The sequence below is a fragment of the Musa acuminata genome, chromosome BXJ2-6 (genome assembly GCF_036884655.1).
Source record: "Musa acuminata AAA Group cultivar baxijiao chromosome BXJ2-6, Cavendish_Baxijiao_AAA, whole genome shotgun sequence".
Lineage (NCBI taxonomy): Eukaryota > Viridiplantae > Streptophyta > Magnoliopsida > Zingiberales > Musaceae > Musa > Musa acuminata.
In genome coordinates this window covers 5,461,240-5,474,374 of record NC_088343.1, presented here as the reverse complement: position 1 = coordinate 5,474,374, position 13,135 = coordinate 5,461,240, and positions in this window count along the sequence as shown.

Below are 13,135 nucleotides of genomic sequence, written 5' to 3'. Positions count from 1 at the left end.
CGAAAAGCTGGCGCTGGCGCTCGTCCTGTCGGCGCGGAAACTCCGCCCCTACTTCCAGGCCCACCCGATAGAGGTAATAACCGATCAGCCGCTTCGGCTTGTCCTGTCCAAATTCGATGTTGCAGGGCGTCTCCTCAAATGGGCAGTGGAGCTCGGCGAGCACGACATACAATACATACCTCGGACCGCCATCAAAGCCCAATCCGTGGCAGACTTCATTGCGGAGCTGACCCCGAATACCGGCGAAGAACTCGAGCCGCTGCGCGACACCTGGACCCTCCACGTAGATGGCTCGGCCAACGCGAAAGGCGCCGGCGCGGGTCTGGTACTGACAACACCTGACGGCCGCTCGATCGAGCGCTCCTTCCGCTTCGGGTTCAGAGCCACCAACAACGAGGCAGAATACGAGGCTCTCCTGGCGGGGCTCCAGTTGGCACTGGAAATGCAGGTGACCGACATACGCGTCATCACCGACTCGCAGCTGGTGGCTAGGCAGCTCGACGGCGAATACGAGGCCCGGGACCCGACTATGGCGAAATACCTAGCGCAGGTAAGAAGCCTGGCCGCCAAGTTCGCCCATTTTGAACTGTCGAATGTTCCCAGGAGCGAGAACCAGCGAGCCGACACCCTGGCTAAACTGGCGTCCGGCCCGTCCCCCTGGGCTCGACCCGAGACCGAAGAACTCCCCCGCCGAGCCATAGAGGTCGTCGCCACCGTCGCTCACGGCGCGCCGGCCACTTGGGTACAGGAGATGTTACGCTTCAAGCAGGACGGGACCCTGCCCGACAATACAACTACAGCTCAGCGCTTGCGTCGGACGCAGGCGTGGTACACCGAGGAAGGAGGACGGCTGTACAAACGGTCTTTCTCGCGCCCCCTGTTGCGCTGCCTGGAGCCGAGCGAAGCCTGGACGGTTCTGTCCGACATGCACGAAGGGGCTTGCGGGGAACACATAGGCGAGCGACCCCTGGCGCACAAGGTACTCCGACAGGGGTACTACTGGCCGACCATGCGCCAGGACGCAAAAGCTCTCGTGCGGCGATGCAGCTCGTGCCAGGAGCACACCCGTACCGCCCGACGGCCGGCGGTCCTGTTCACCCCCATCGACTGTGCCTGGCCATTCGCGCAATGGGGACTGGACATACTCGGGCCTCTCCCGCCCGCCTCCGGCCAGCGGAAGTACATCATCGTGGGAGTGGACTACTTTACCAGATGGGTCGAAGCCGAGCCCCTAGCAACCATCACGGAGTCGCAAGTGAAAAGGTTCGTATGGAGAAACCTCATAACCCGTTTCGGCCTACCCCAGTCCATCGTCGCCGACAATGGACCGCAGTTCGCCGGCAGGAAATTCCAAGAGTTTTGCGCCAAGCACAAAATTCAACTGAGGTTCAGCTCGGTGGCTTACCCCCAGGCGAATGGGCTAACTGAAGTAACCAACCGGGCCATCGTCGACGGACTCAAGAGAAGGGTATCCGCTACCCGATCGGCTTGGATCGACGAGCTCCCGAGCGTCCTGTGGGCGCTTCGCACTACCCCCAAGACCCCGACCGGGGAGTCTCCCTATAGCCTCACGTTCGGGACCGAGGCCGTGTTGCCACCCGAGGTAGCCGTCCCGACTCCGCGGACGGCAGACTACAGCGAAGAAGCCTCGGGCGAAGGGCTCCGATCAAACCTGGACCTGCTCGAGAAAAGACGGGCCGACGCACACCAGAAAGCCCTTTCTTACAAAAGAGCCGTAGCGAGGGTCTACAACCGGAGCGTGCGACCCCGGTCGATAAAGTTAGAGGACTTGGTCCTGCGCAAAATCGAGGTCAGCCACCCCACCCGAGTAAGGGGGAAACTGGCCCCAAAGTGGGAGGGACCCTATCGGGTCATCGGAGTATCCCGACCGGGGACATTCAGGCTCGCAACAATGGATGGCGACCCCGTGCCCTGGACTTGGAACATACAGAACCTTAGGAAATATTTCGTCTGAAGAAATAGACAATACGCAAACACAGAGAATCGGAGGAAAAGATCATCTTATTAAAAAGGAGGGGATACAGAAGCCAAAACCCATACACAAAACCCTCACACCCTCGTCCCCGACATACAAAAACGACCCTCACTCCTCTCCCGGAGACTTCGGGCGGTCGTCGAACGGCACGTCCTCCGGCACGTCCACCTCCAGGTCCACGGGGTGAGAGGCGAACGGATCCCTTTCCACCTCGGAGCCGGGAGGGCACGAACCGAAGCAACCCAGGGCGATCCTGTATCCGTACTCGTAGGATACTCGCCCCATTCGGGTCAGTCCGAGCTCAAAGTTCTCGGACTTCTTGTAAGCTTCGATCGCCTCCTTGTCCTTTGACGGGCGGAGGCGAACCTCCTCAGCCAACGCCTCGGAAGCAGCGCGGGCTTCAGCCTCGGCCTTCTCCGCCCTCTTGGAGAGACCAAGCGCCTCTGACTTCGACTGGCGGAGCTCGGCCCGATCCAAACGAAGGAACTCCTGGAGCTCCTTGACCGAATCGCCCGACCGCTCGAGCTCTGCTCGTAAACGCGCCACTTCTTCCTCGGAACCGATCGCGCGTTTTTCCGCAGCCGCTACCGCCTCGGGGCCCGACCCAGTCCGAATCTCCTCTAGCTGACGACACAACTCGGAGTTGCGCTCGCTGAAGTCCCAAATTATCTGGCCAGCGTCGCGCACTCGGTCCATCAGCGCCGTCGAATAATGGAGGCCCTGCCACAAGAAAATAAGAGTCAGCGCACAGTCGCAGGGATGCCCGGAGTTAGCGAAATGCTTACCAATGTCAGAAACCTCCCCGCCTTGCTGAGCATGGTCTCCGAGGGCAGGGTGTACAGGTCCCGAGCCAGGTCGGGGTGGAGCACGCCTCGAAGGAAGGCGGCCGAGGGATCTCCCCCGGCCCATACCTGGTCCCCTCGGGACAGCCCCTTCCATCGGGCGACCAGCGGGTCGGAAGCCTCCCCTGTCGGAAGCTCGCCCATCACCGCTGCCCATAGGGGCTCGTCGGCCCCCGCGCGTAGCCCGCACAGATCATCCACCGTGGGCAGGTTCGCCCTCTTCCCGGCCGCCCCCTGGCTAGGCCCTTCAAATCGGGAAGGCCCCTCCTCCCGAGTGGTCCGCTTGGCACCCACGATTGTTGGAGGAGTGGTCCCCGCCTTGGTTTTCCCCGGACCCGTCGTCCTCTCCTTCTTTGACGGACGTCCCTCGGGGATCTCCAATGGGGCACCCGCCGAACCGGGCAACGGGTCGGCTGGGGAACGCGGAGGGGAAGCAGCGGACTGGCGCGGGGAAGAAGCCGACGAAGAGCGACCACCACGGAGGGACAGGGGCTCCCCCGACGCGAAAGCCAGCCCGGGCCGACACGAAATAGCCCCCCGGCCCCTTGAGAAGGCGGAAACATGAAAGAAAGAGGTTTCGGGTAGGGGTGATGTTAGCATAGTAACACTCCCCCAAGAACGCTACCAGGTACCGCCATGAGTTAGGCGTCACCTGGGAAGGCGAAATCCACCAGAGAGATAGGCAGGAAACAATAAGGGGGTGAAGGGGAAGGCGCAACCCAGCCTCTAGGGCATCTTGGGTCAGCGCAAAACCTCGGGGGATCGGGTCGTATGACCGCTGCCCCGGATCAGGGGCAACCAGGACAAACTCCTCTGGGATGTAATAACGCTCCCGGAGCTTTTCCAGCGATGACCCGCTCACCACCGAGTCGAGGTCGTGCGGCCACATTAGCGCCTCAAGGGCTCGCGCCGCCTCCTCGTCCGGGGAAGACGGAGGCATGCTCTCCCGGACTCTGTCGAGGGACGAAGGCGAAGAGACAGGTGAGAAGGACATTCCTTACCGGCTTTTGGAATGAACAAAGAGAGACGACGAGGGAGCGACTGTGGGATGGTGGCGTGGGAGAGGAGAAGGTGCGATGGCAGAAAGAAACGACGAGGTCCAAGACTCAGCAGCAGAAATCATAAAACGGGCAGGATACGCCATTCATGTAAGGAAAAACCCGCCGAAAGAGACGTCCCTTCGTCTCCCCCTAGCGGCCGACAGCTCATCCGCACACCCGCTCGCATCAGGGAAGACCAACGAACACCCCATCATAAATGCGGACCCAAAGCCGCTGCAAGAAACGACGTGGAGAACGACCACTACGACTTCTCAACGCCTAAAAAGAATGACGATCTTGCCTCACGCTCCCCGAGACCACCTCCTCGGCGCGGCCAGCCCGCCCGAGACGTGCTCCTCGGCCACATGTTTCCCGAGACCACCTCCTCGGCGCGGCCAGCCCGCCCGAGACGTGCTCCTCGGCCGCATGTTTCCCGAGACCACCTCCTCGGCGCGGCCCGCCCGCCCGAGACGTGCTCCTCGGCCACATTTTCCCGAGACCACCTCCTCGGCGCGGCCAGCCCGCCCGAGACGTGCTCCTCGGCCGCATGTTTCCCGAGACCACCTCCTCGGCGCGGCCAGCCCGCCCGAGACGTGCTCCTCGGCCGCATGTTTCCCGAGACCACCTCCTCGGCGCGGCCAGCCCGCCCGAGACGTGCTCCTCGGCCACATGTTCCCGAGACCACCTCCTCGGCGCGGCCCGCCCGCCCGAGACGTGCTCCTCGGCCACATTTTCCCGAGACCACCTCCTCGGCGCGGCCAGCCCGCCCGAGACGTGCTCCTCGGCCGCATGTTTCCCGAGACCACCTCCTCGGCGCGGCCAGCCCGCCCGAGACGTGCTCCTCGGCCACATGTTCCCGAGACCACCTCCTCGGCGCGGCCAGCCCGCCCGAGACGTGCTCCTCGGCCGCATGTTTTCCCGAGACCACCTCCTCGGCGCGGCCAGCCCGTCCGAGTGGTGCTCCTCGGCCGCATGTTTCCCGAGACCACCTCCTCGGCGCGGCCAGCCCGTCCGAGACGTGCTCCTCGGCCGTATATTTCCCGAGACCACCTCCTCGGCGCGTTCAGCCCGTCCGAGACGTGCTCCTCGGCCGCATATTTCCCGAGACCACCTCCTCGGCGCGGCCAGCCCGCCCGAGACGTGCTCCCCGACCAAAGCACCTACGCAGCGCGGCCTGCTCGCCCCGGACATGAGTCCCAATCGCGACCCACGAAAAGAACCGTCGCTTACCGATCAAAAGCCATGCCTCGAATCCCCACCGTCCGATGCCGAGTCATGGCTTCCTTTGGGGGGGGGGGATATGATATGGCAAAAAATGGTAAACCCCACTCCCGGCGACGCCCCCCACACGTGGACAGGCGCGGCGCCCCAGGGAGAGCAACGAGGGCAACGGTCTGCGTCCGGACGTTAGCCTCACGGAGCCCGCAGCCCCTTCAGTTGACCCAGCACAGTAGGACGAGACAGAAGTGGGTAGCGGTTGAAGCTCGCCCATACCCTGCGATCCCCCGTTCCCATACGCAACGTCCTCAGCGATGTCGGATGCCATCAGAGATACGGCCCCGACCGACGGGATGGCGCAGCCGAGAATGCCGGGTTCCCCTATAAACGTCCTCAAGCCAGAAGGGAGAGGTAAGGCTGAAATCCCCAAACAACCGCCATCGCATCTCTCTAACTTGATCGTCGGAGGGGTCGGGTCGAGCGGACCCGACCATTGTGCAGGTATCAAGCCGAGGTCTCCCGACCGGGACGCGCCGGCGATCCCCGCTCGGGAAGAGTCGCCGCATCGCCCCGAGTCCGAGGCCGCACCCGACCACCCCGGTGGAGACGAGTACCGCCCCAGGGAGATCCCCGCCATTCGGATCCCCGAACGAGCCGAGACGACCTCCCGGGTCACGGCTAAGAAAAAAATGTGTTTACACTAACAGAAACAATTATACAACTAAAGCAAAATCCAGAGAGAGAGTGAGAGAGTGAGTACATGGATTTATTTCCATCTTAGAGGCTTTCAACGCTTTCAGTTTGCACGCTTCCTAGAGAAGTTCTTTCCGTATCGATGACCAAAAAGCTCTAATAACATGATGCAAACATATGATTGTTTCAAGAGTTGATTGGTGGATCTTTAACAATCAATTGTTAGAAACTTTAACAATTAAATATAGATCAAACAAATATTTTATAGAACCAGCAAATCAAACATGCTTTATAGATCCAAAACAAGATTTTAAAATATTTTTATAAAATATTTTAAATCCATAATAATATGTATGAAATCCTATAATAATTAAGAAATATATTAATAAAAAACGTACTTGATGAATCCATTAAAGTATTTTCTGAATTAATCGGTGATTTGACCTATTGCAGAGTATCTATAAGAACTTTAGATTTTTCTTTGACGGGCGAAGAAAAACTTCATTCGATGCTACAACTGGGGACCATAACCCTATTTATATTCATAACTGATAAATCTACAATTATGATTATATTCATATTTGATAAATTTGTAATTATGCCTAATTTATTTCATCGTATCCACATAATTAATTTTCATAATAATTATATCCCTTTATCAAATAACTTTACTTTAATTAGATCACTTTAATTTTGACTAATTAAAATAATAACTTAACTTATTTAATTATAAATGTGTGACTCTTAAAATTCTAACAATCTCCCACTAGATCACATATGTATCCTTATAAATATACTATACTTGATGAGTTCAAAACTATTATCATTATTAAACATGACATAATCTCGTCTATTAATCATATTAATATAAGATCAAAGTGATCTTCGCTATATCAATCATAGCTAAACCCATCAATGATCCTAATATTAATATAACCAAATGAAATAGATCAATTATGAAATATGTAGCATGAAAATTATCTGTATGAGCAATATGTTCAACCTTGGGTGATACACCTAGGTTTTTAACTTGTCTTTATGAGATCATTAATAATTTTAATAGACAAGTTAAAAATATGTACATATCGATTTTTAACTTGTCTAACTTTATCTTTATGAGATCATTAATAATTTTAATAGCCATAATGTACAAAGTATAATAAACTAAAGCTTTATTTCTATTCAGAAAATATCTATACAAATCTAGAATCTGACATAGAATATACAATAAACATATGATAGACTCCTACTAAATTAAAGTTTTTTCAAATTCTGATATATCTGTATGAGCAATATGTTCAACCTTGGGTGATACACCTTTTGTGAGAGAATCTGCCAACATAAAGTTTGTTCATAAATGCTATATAGAAATTTGTTTATTTTGTATCCTTTATTTCACAACTAGAAACTTGATGTCATATAATAAAATAAGTCTAACCTTGTTGATCAATCATATCCGGATTGATCCAAAAGGATAGATCCGATTAAGTACATGATGAATATATTAAAATTTTACACCGTAACAATGATAAAATCATAAGTTTTAATTATTTGTAATCGATTATATAAATATTTTATCATTTTTAAGATTGATAAATAATTTTATAAACATATAACCAAAAATATATAATGTTTAAAATCCCTATCATCATAATAAAGTTTTTAGAGGATATTTATGTCGGTTAAATTTAAATATCTCTGCTCTAATGTGTGCGTGTGTGTGTGAAGGTATTGATGGGCGAAATGTTTGACCATTGACCAATCTTCTTAATTGACATTTTGACTCTTTTGTGACATTAAAAAGTTGTCGGGGAACCATCCCTGATCAGACGGTCATGAACGACGGCTCATCTGATGCTGGATGTGGGCCCACAGCACATCTGAAAGCACCGCGTCCATAGCTTTAGTGTGGCCCAACCATGCAATATCATCATGACCGACTTGAGCGACTAATCAACACAGTACGGTAAAGTCGACGGCAAAGATTCTTCCACGTGGACGCTATCATGGCCTCGGTCTCAGAAATGCCGATAAATATGATTGAGGGGTTGGCGACGAAGGCAAGGCAATGGATTGCAGTACTCGGCTCCAGCGGCAGCGATCCTGCGCATGCCCACCTCTCGACATCGTCTTACAGTGCGGCAGCCTCCGGAGCACCGCCGCTGGGTTCGCCCGTATTTCGGGCGATGAATGGGACGACGATTCTGCCGCGCCAACCCGCCGGTCGTCCTGGTCCACTGCCGGCACGAGGCTGCGAGGTCTGTGGCGGAGGATCACGAGGGAGAAGAGGAAGGTCTTCAACCCGGCGCCGGCCGCTTATGATCCGTTCACCTACGCTCAGAACTTCGACGAAGGGTGGGCGGCCGAGGAGGAGCCGGAGAACTTGTCCCGGTCCTTCTCGGCGAGGTTCGCCGTCCCTTCCGGGGTCCTGCAGAGAACAAGATGGTAAGAATCTTGTGGGGTGTGTTTGCATTCATATGCTAAGAAGTCCAACATCGATGATTCATGCCATCTCTCTCTCTCTCTCTCTCTCTCTCTCTCTCCACAAGAGACGCTTAAGATTACAACGCTAAAGATCAAATTGAGAAATAAGCAAAAATTTGATGCAGAAAAGAGGATTCTTTTCGGTGTCTAAAGGACGAAACGGAAGCTATCGAATAGGCTTATTAACCAAGGAACAATACATCCAGATGAAGTAGTAAGCTTAAGATTCATATCATTCTTAACCAAAAAGCTTTTCATACTTAAGTGATGGCGTACAACTTAATCATAGACATATCCCTTCGATAAGTGGGATATTTCATTTAAGTGAAATATTTTATTGGTCCTCTGTATGACGAAAAGAAATTGTTGACGTCTTGATTAATTCGATGTGGTCCGAACCGATATACACATAGTTGTTTGAGGTAAAAACGTTGAGCTCATAAGGTGTCACTCGCATAAAGATCGATGTCAAAAAATATTTTTCAATCTAATTCTTCTGACGCCCAAATTAGTAACCTGAGATAGATGAGTCTAAACGCGAGTTATCAAAAAATAATTCTCCTCTTTCCCTTGTGTTGATGATAAACTTTTATACATGATCGCAAGGGGATGAAATATTATACGGAAAGATAGGCTTTAACTACCTCTAGCAACCTCCCCTTGCCTTTTATCCATGTGGGCAATAGGGGGTGGACAACCTATAATCGTTTGCCTTTGACCCTTATCCATGTGGATAAATAGACAAAGGATAGCCTTTGTCTTATCTTTCTATCTTGGACATCATGTGAAAGCCATGTATTTGATGAGGATTAGTTGACGATACTCTCCCTATTATTTATTTCTCCCACCCCCCCAAAGTATACTTTGACGACTCTCGCAAGAGAGATATAAAGTGCAAAGCCTAGTTCACCTGACACATTAAGCTTATGACTCATTGATCAGTTCTCTGACTTCACACATTATGTAAACGCTAATAAGATCGAGAGGTGCCAAATCTGCACCTTGAATCGATAACCTCAGCCCCTCAAGCAAAGGAGAGGATCGAGTTTTCTCTACCTCCCTATCTTAGTAAGGACCATAAGCGAGGGGAGCGATCACTGCTAGTGATAGTCCATCGTCGACCTGCCCACCTTCTTCTGCTCGTCAATGAGGCAGGCTATGAAAGGAGCCAAGGCAGACTACAGATGGTGCAGTGGACTCCTCTTTTGTTCATCCCTAAGGGGCTCAAATCATGCAACGGGTCCACGGTGAGGATGTTGCAAAGCCCCTTGTCGCTAATCTATCACTCTACTTTTGCTCGGCATCAAGGCAAGCTTCAAAAGGAGCTGAGGTAGGTTGTAAGCAGTATAGCGATAGACTCCTCTTCTACTTGTCCCTAAGGGACCCATGTCGAGCAATAGGTCCACAGTGGGAATGTTATGAGGCCCCCTATCATCGACCTGCCTCTTTTCCTCTTCTTACCATCAAGGCGAGCTACCAGAGGAGTTGAGATAGGCTGCATGCGGTGTCGTGGTGCTCTCCTCCTCTACTCATCATTGAAGGAATCACATCATGTAGCAGGTCTATAGCGGGGTTGCTACGAAGCCCCTTGTCACTGGCCTGCCCCTCTTCTTTAGCTTGTTGTGAAGCGGGTTGCTAGAGGAGGGCTACATGCAGTGTGGTTATGGGCTCCTCCTCTACTCATCCTTAAGGCACTCATGTCCGACAATAAATTCACAATAAGGATGCTACAAATCTCCTCATCGTCGACATGCCCCTCCCATCACAGAAGGACCCACCTCGGGTGGAGGAGGGCCAACCTCACTTGATGTGCCCATATTTTTTTATAGTCTTTAGGCCAATAGGTTATGTTGGGTAGTGGCCTACCCACATTATGTAAATGATTGGGTCAATACTCGACCTCCCCGCTTTAGACATTTTTTCCCTTGTGTCTCCTATCATATCATATTTTCTCGACTTATGTGTCATGGATGCTAGTTACAAGTGTCTTGCAAGTCAATCACGTGAGTAATGACATATGTATTCTGCTATACAATCTTTTTTAGTTAATGTTGATAATGATATTTTCTTACTTTATATTATATGATAAATATATTATGATGTTTTTGAATATATATAATGAGAATTAGATCATGATAAGATCATGATAATGAGACTAATTTATATTTAAACATATATCTTAAATATTCCTAGTCATAGGTTACTCGAGAAGGATATATCAGTGTACTATATACTAATCCATATGATTGAGACAACTAGTTTGAAATCTAGGGGCAACATCACATACGTAGTAAAAGAACAAAAATAAAAATAATAGATTTCCATAAAAAGGTTTCATCGTCGTGTGAAGATTAGTACACATAAATCGTAAAATCAAAAACCGCGCATATAATAAGATTGTGTTACCTAGGAAGATCGTATATCCCTGAATTCCTATAGATTTGTAAGAGATGATGAAAGATGTGTCTTGTATACCAATCAAATGAGTGATCGCAAGTGTGACGTGACACACATTTTTTTTGCTTATTATTATTATGATATTTTCTCACTTTATATTGCTTATTGCATAAATATATTGTGATATTCATATATTTGTGCAATAAGAATCAAATTATGATAAGATCACGATAATGAGGTTGATTCACCTTTAAACACATACCTCAAATAGTCTTGATCATAGGTTACTCGAGAGAGACAACAAGATAACCATATAGACTAATGTGCTTTATACCCATTAATATAATTGACACAACTAGTCTCATAGCTGCTTGTGTGGGGACATTAAGGCTATAGTGTAAGGCTATAATGTCCTTAAACTTGAGACACCGAGGATGTCCAGTATAAATACTCCACTCTTTGATACCAGACTTATATGTTTGGAAGTTCCAAATATAGCACAACCAATCATCGTGAGTGACAACTAACCTTATAATAGCTATTGAGTGTCGATAAATGATCATTCCCTCTCAGTATCATAAGAAAAATATCACATGTATTCTTGCTCAGACAAATCATTGGTCAAGATAATTCGAATTAAGAGAGAAAGAGTTCTCCGGGAGAATCCGAGTAAAGCGAGACTTGAGAAGAAACCGTATGAGTCTAACAACACCATGCTCGGTACACGATCTCTATGATATTAGATGAATGAGAGACTATAAATACATGATAACTGAGGACATATATGTTTAAATGATTGAATTCCCCTATATCGTCTAGGGATTACGACGTAATAGTCTAGTATGTCCGCAGTCAAAGAGTCGAGTGAATTATTATTGAGATAGTAACTCACTAAGCCAAAAGGAGTTTTGATAGGTTTGACTTATGACCAGCTCGATATTGAGCCTAGAAGGTCACACGCATATGGTAGGTATTACGACTAGTAGAAGTTTGGATGTGAGATATCCGTCGGAGCCCCTATCTTATTAGATATTTATTAAGCTCTTGAATTATTAGATTATATATATATGAGATCTAATAAGAGCCAGTAACAGATTATTGGGTAGAGACTCACTAATCTAAGAGGCTTGGGTAATTGGATAGAGATCTAATACCCAATATGGTATGATCAATTAGGACTAAATTGACAGGGGACCTCTATAAATAAAGAGGGAACTAAATGGCCATAGGTTAGGCATTTTTGGCTACCACCTCCTATTCTCTTCTTCCCTTCTCCTCCTCGGCCATATAGAGATTTGAGTAACGATTTGAGAAACGTCTTCGCGGCCCCTACTATGTGGATCACTAGTAGAAAAGATGGTGTTTAACCTCTTTCATCCTCTCCCACATATCTGTAGGAATTCAGGGATATATGATCTCCCTATGTAACATAATTATCTCATATGTGGTTTTCAATTTTGTGGGTTTTTGCACACAAATCTTCGCACGATGACGAATACTTTTTTTGAAAAATATGATATTTTTATTTTTTGTTCTTTCCCTGCACATGTGATGTCGCCCCTAAATTTCCATACAAACGTAGCCTTTAATAACTTCTAATAACCTTCCTTCGACTTTTTATCCATATGGGTGATAAAGAAGAGGGATAACCTATAATCGTCTTTCTTATTTTATTATTCACGTGGACAGATAGATGAAGGATAATTTTTATTTCTCCTTTCAACCTAGACACTATATAAAAGGTCATGTATTGAGTGAAGATTGATCGGTGATGCTCTCCCTATCATTTTGATTGTTAGGATGAAATCACTTTTAACTATCTATATTTGTTTATTCATTATGGTACAAACTGCTAATTAAATTATTTAAGGAGTTAGAAAAGAAAGCAACATAATTTAATTATTAAGCATTTGATCTCTATCACAAAAATATTGTTATATAGGAAGATTTAAAAAGAGTTTAAAATAGTCATTTACGAGGAAAAATATTATTGATATTTTGTTATTCACACATGATTCGGATCCGTATACATAGGGTTATCCAAGATATTTTCGAGATGAAAATATTAAAATCTCAAGATGTCACAAACTAATATCGAGAGAGGTTTCTCGATCATTTCTATACTCAAATTAATAACCATAATTTTTGAGTGTTTAAATTTTGACCATACCAAATAAAACATGCTGTAACTTTTAACGGTCGTCAAAATTACAAGCTACAACTTCTTTAAATGATAATATCGTGGGTTTACATAAGCCGTGTTCTGTTAAATATCTGCTTCAAAGAATAATGTCGACATTTTTCTCGTGGTATACGAGTGAAGAAGGTTCCGGTCACGTCAGTTCGATAGTGGCACGCACCTCTTACACGACGACTGAAGTTACAAGTAGCTAACGTAGGAAGACGACATGCTCATTTGGACGCATGCCACATCAGCAACTCGTGTGTTAAGTAGGGCCCCGAAG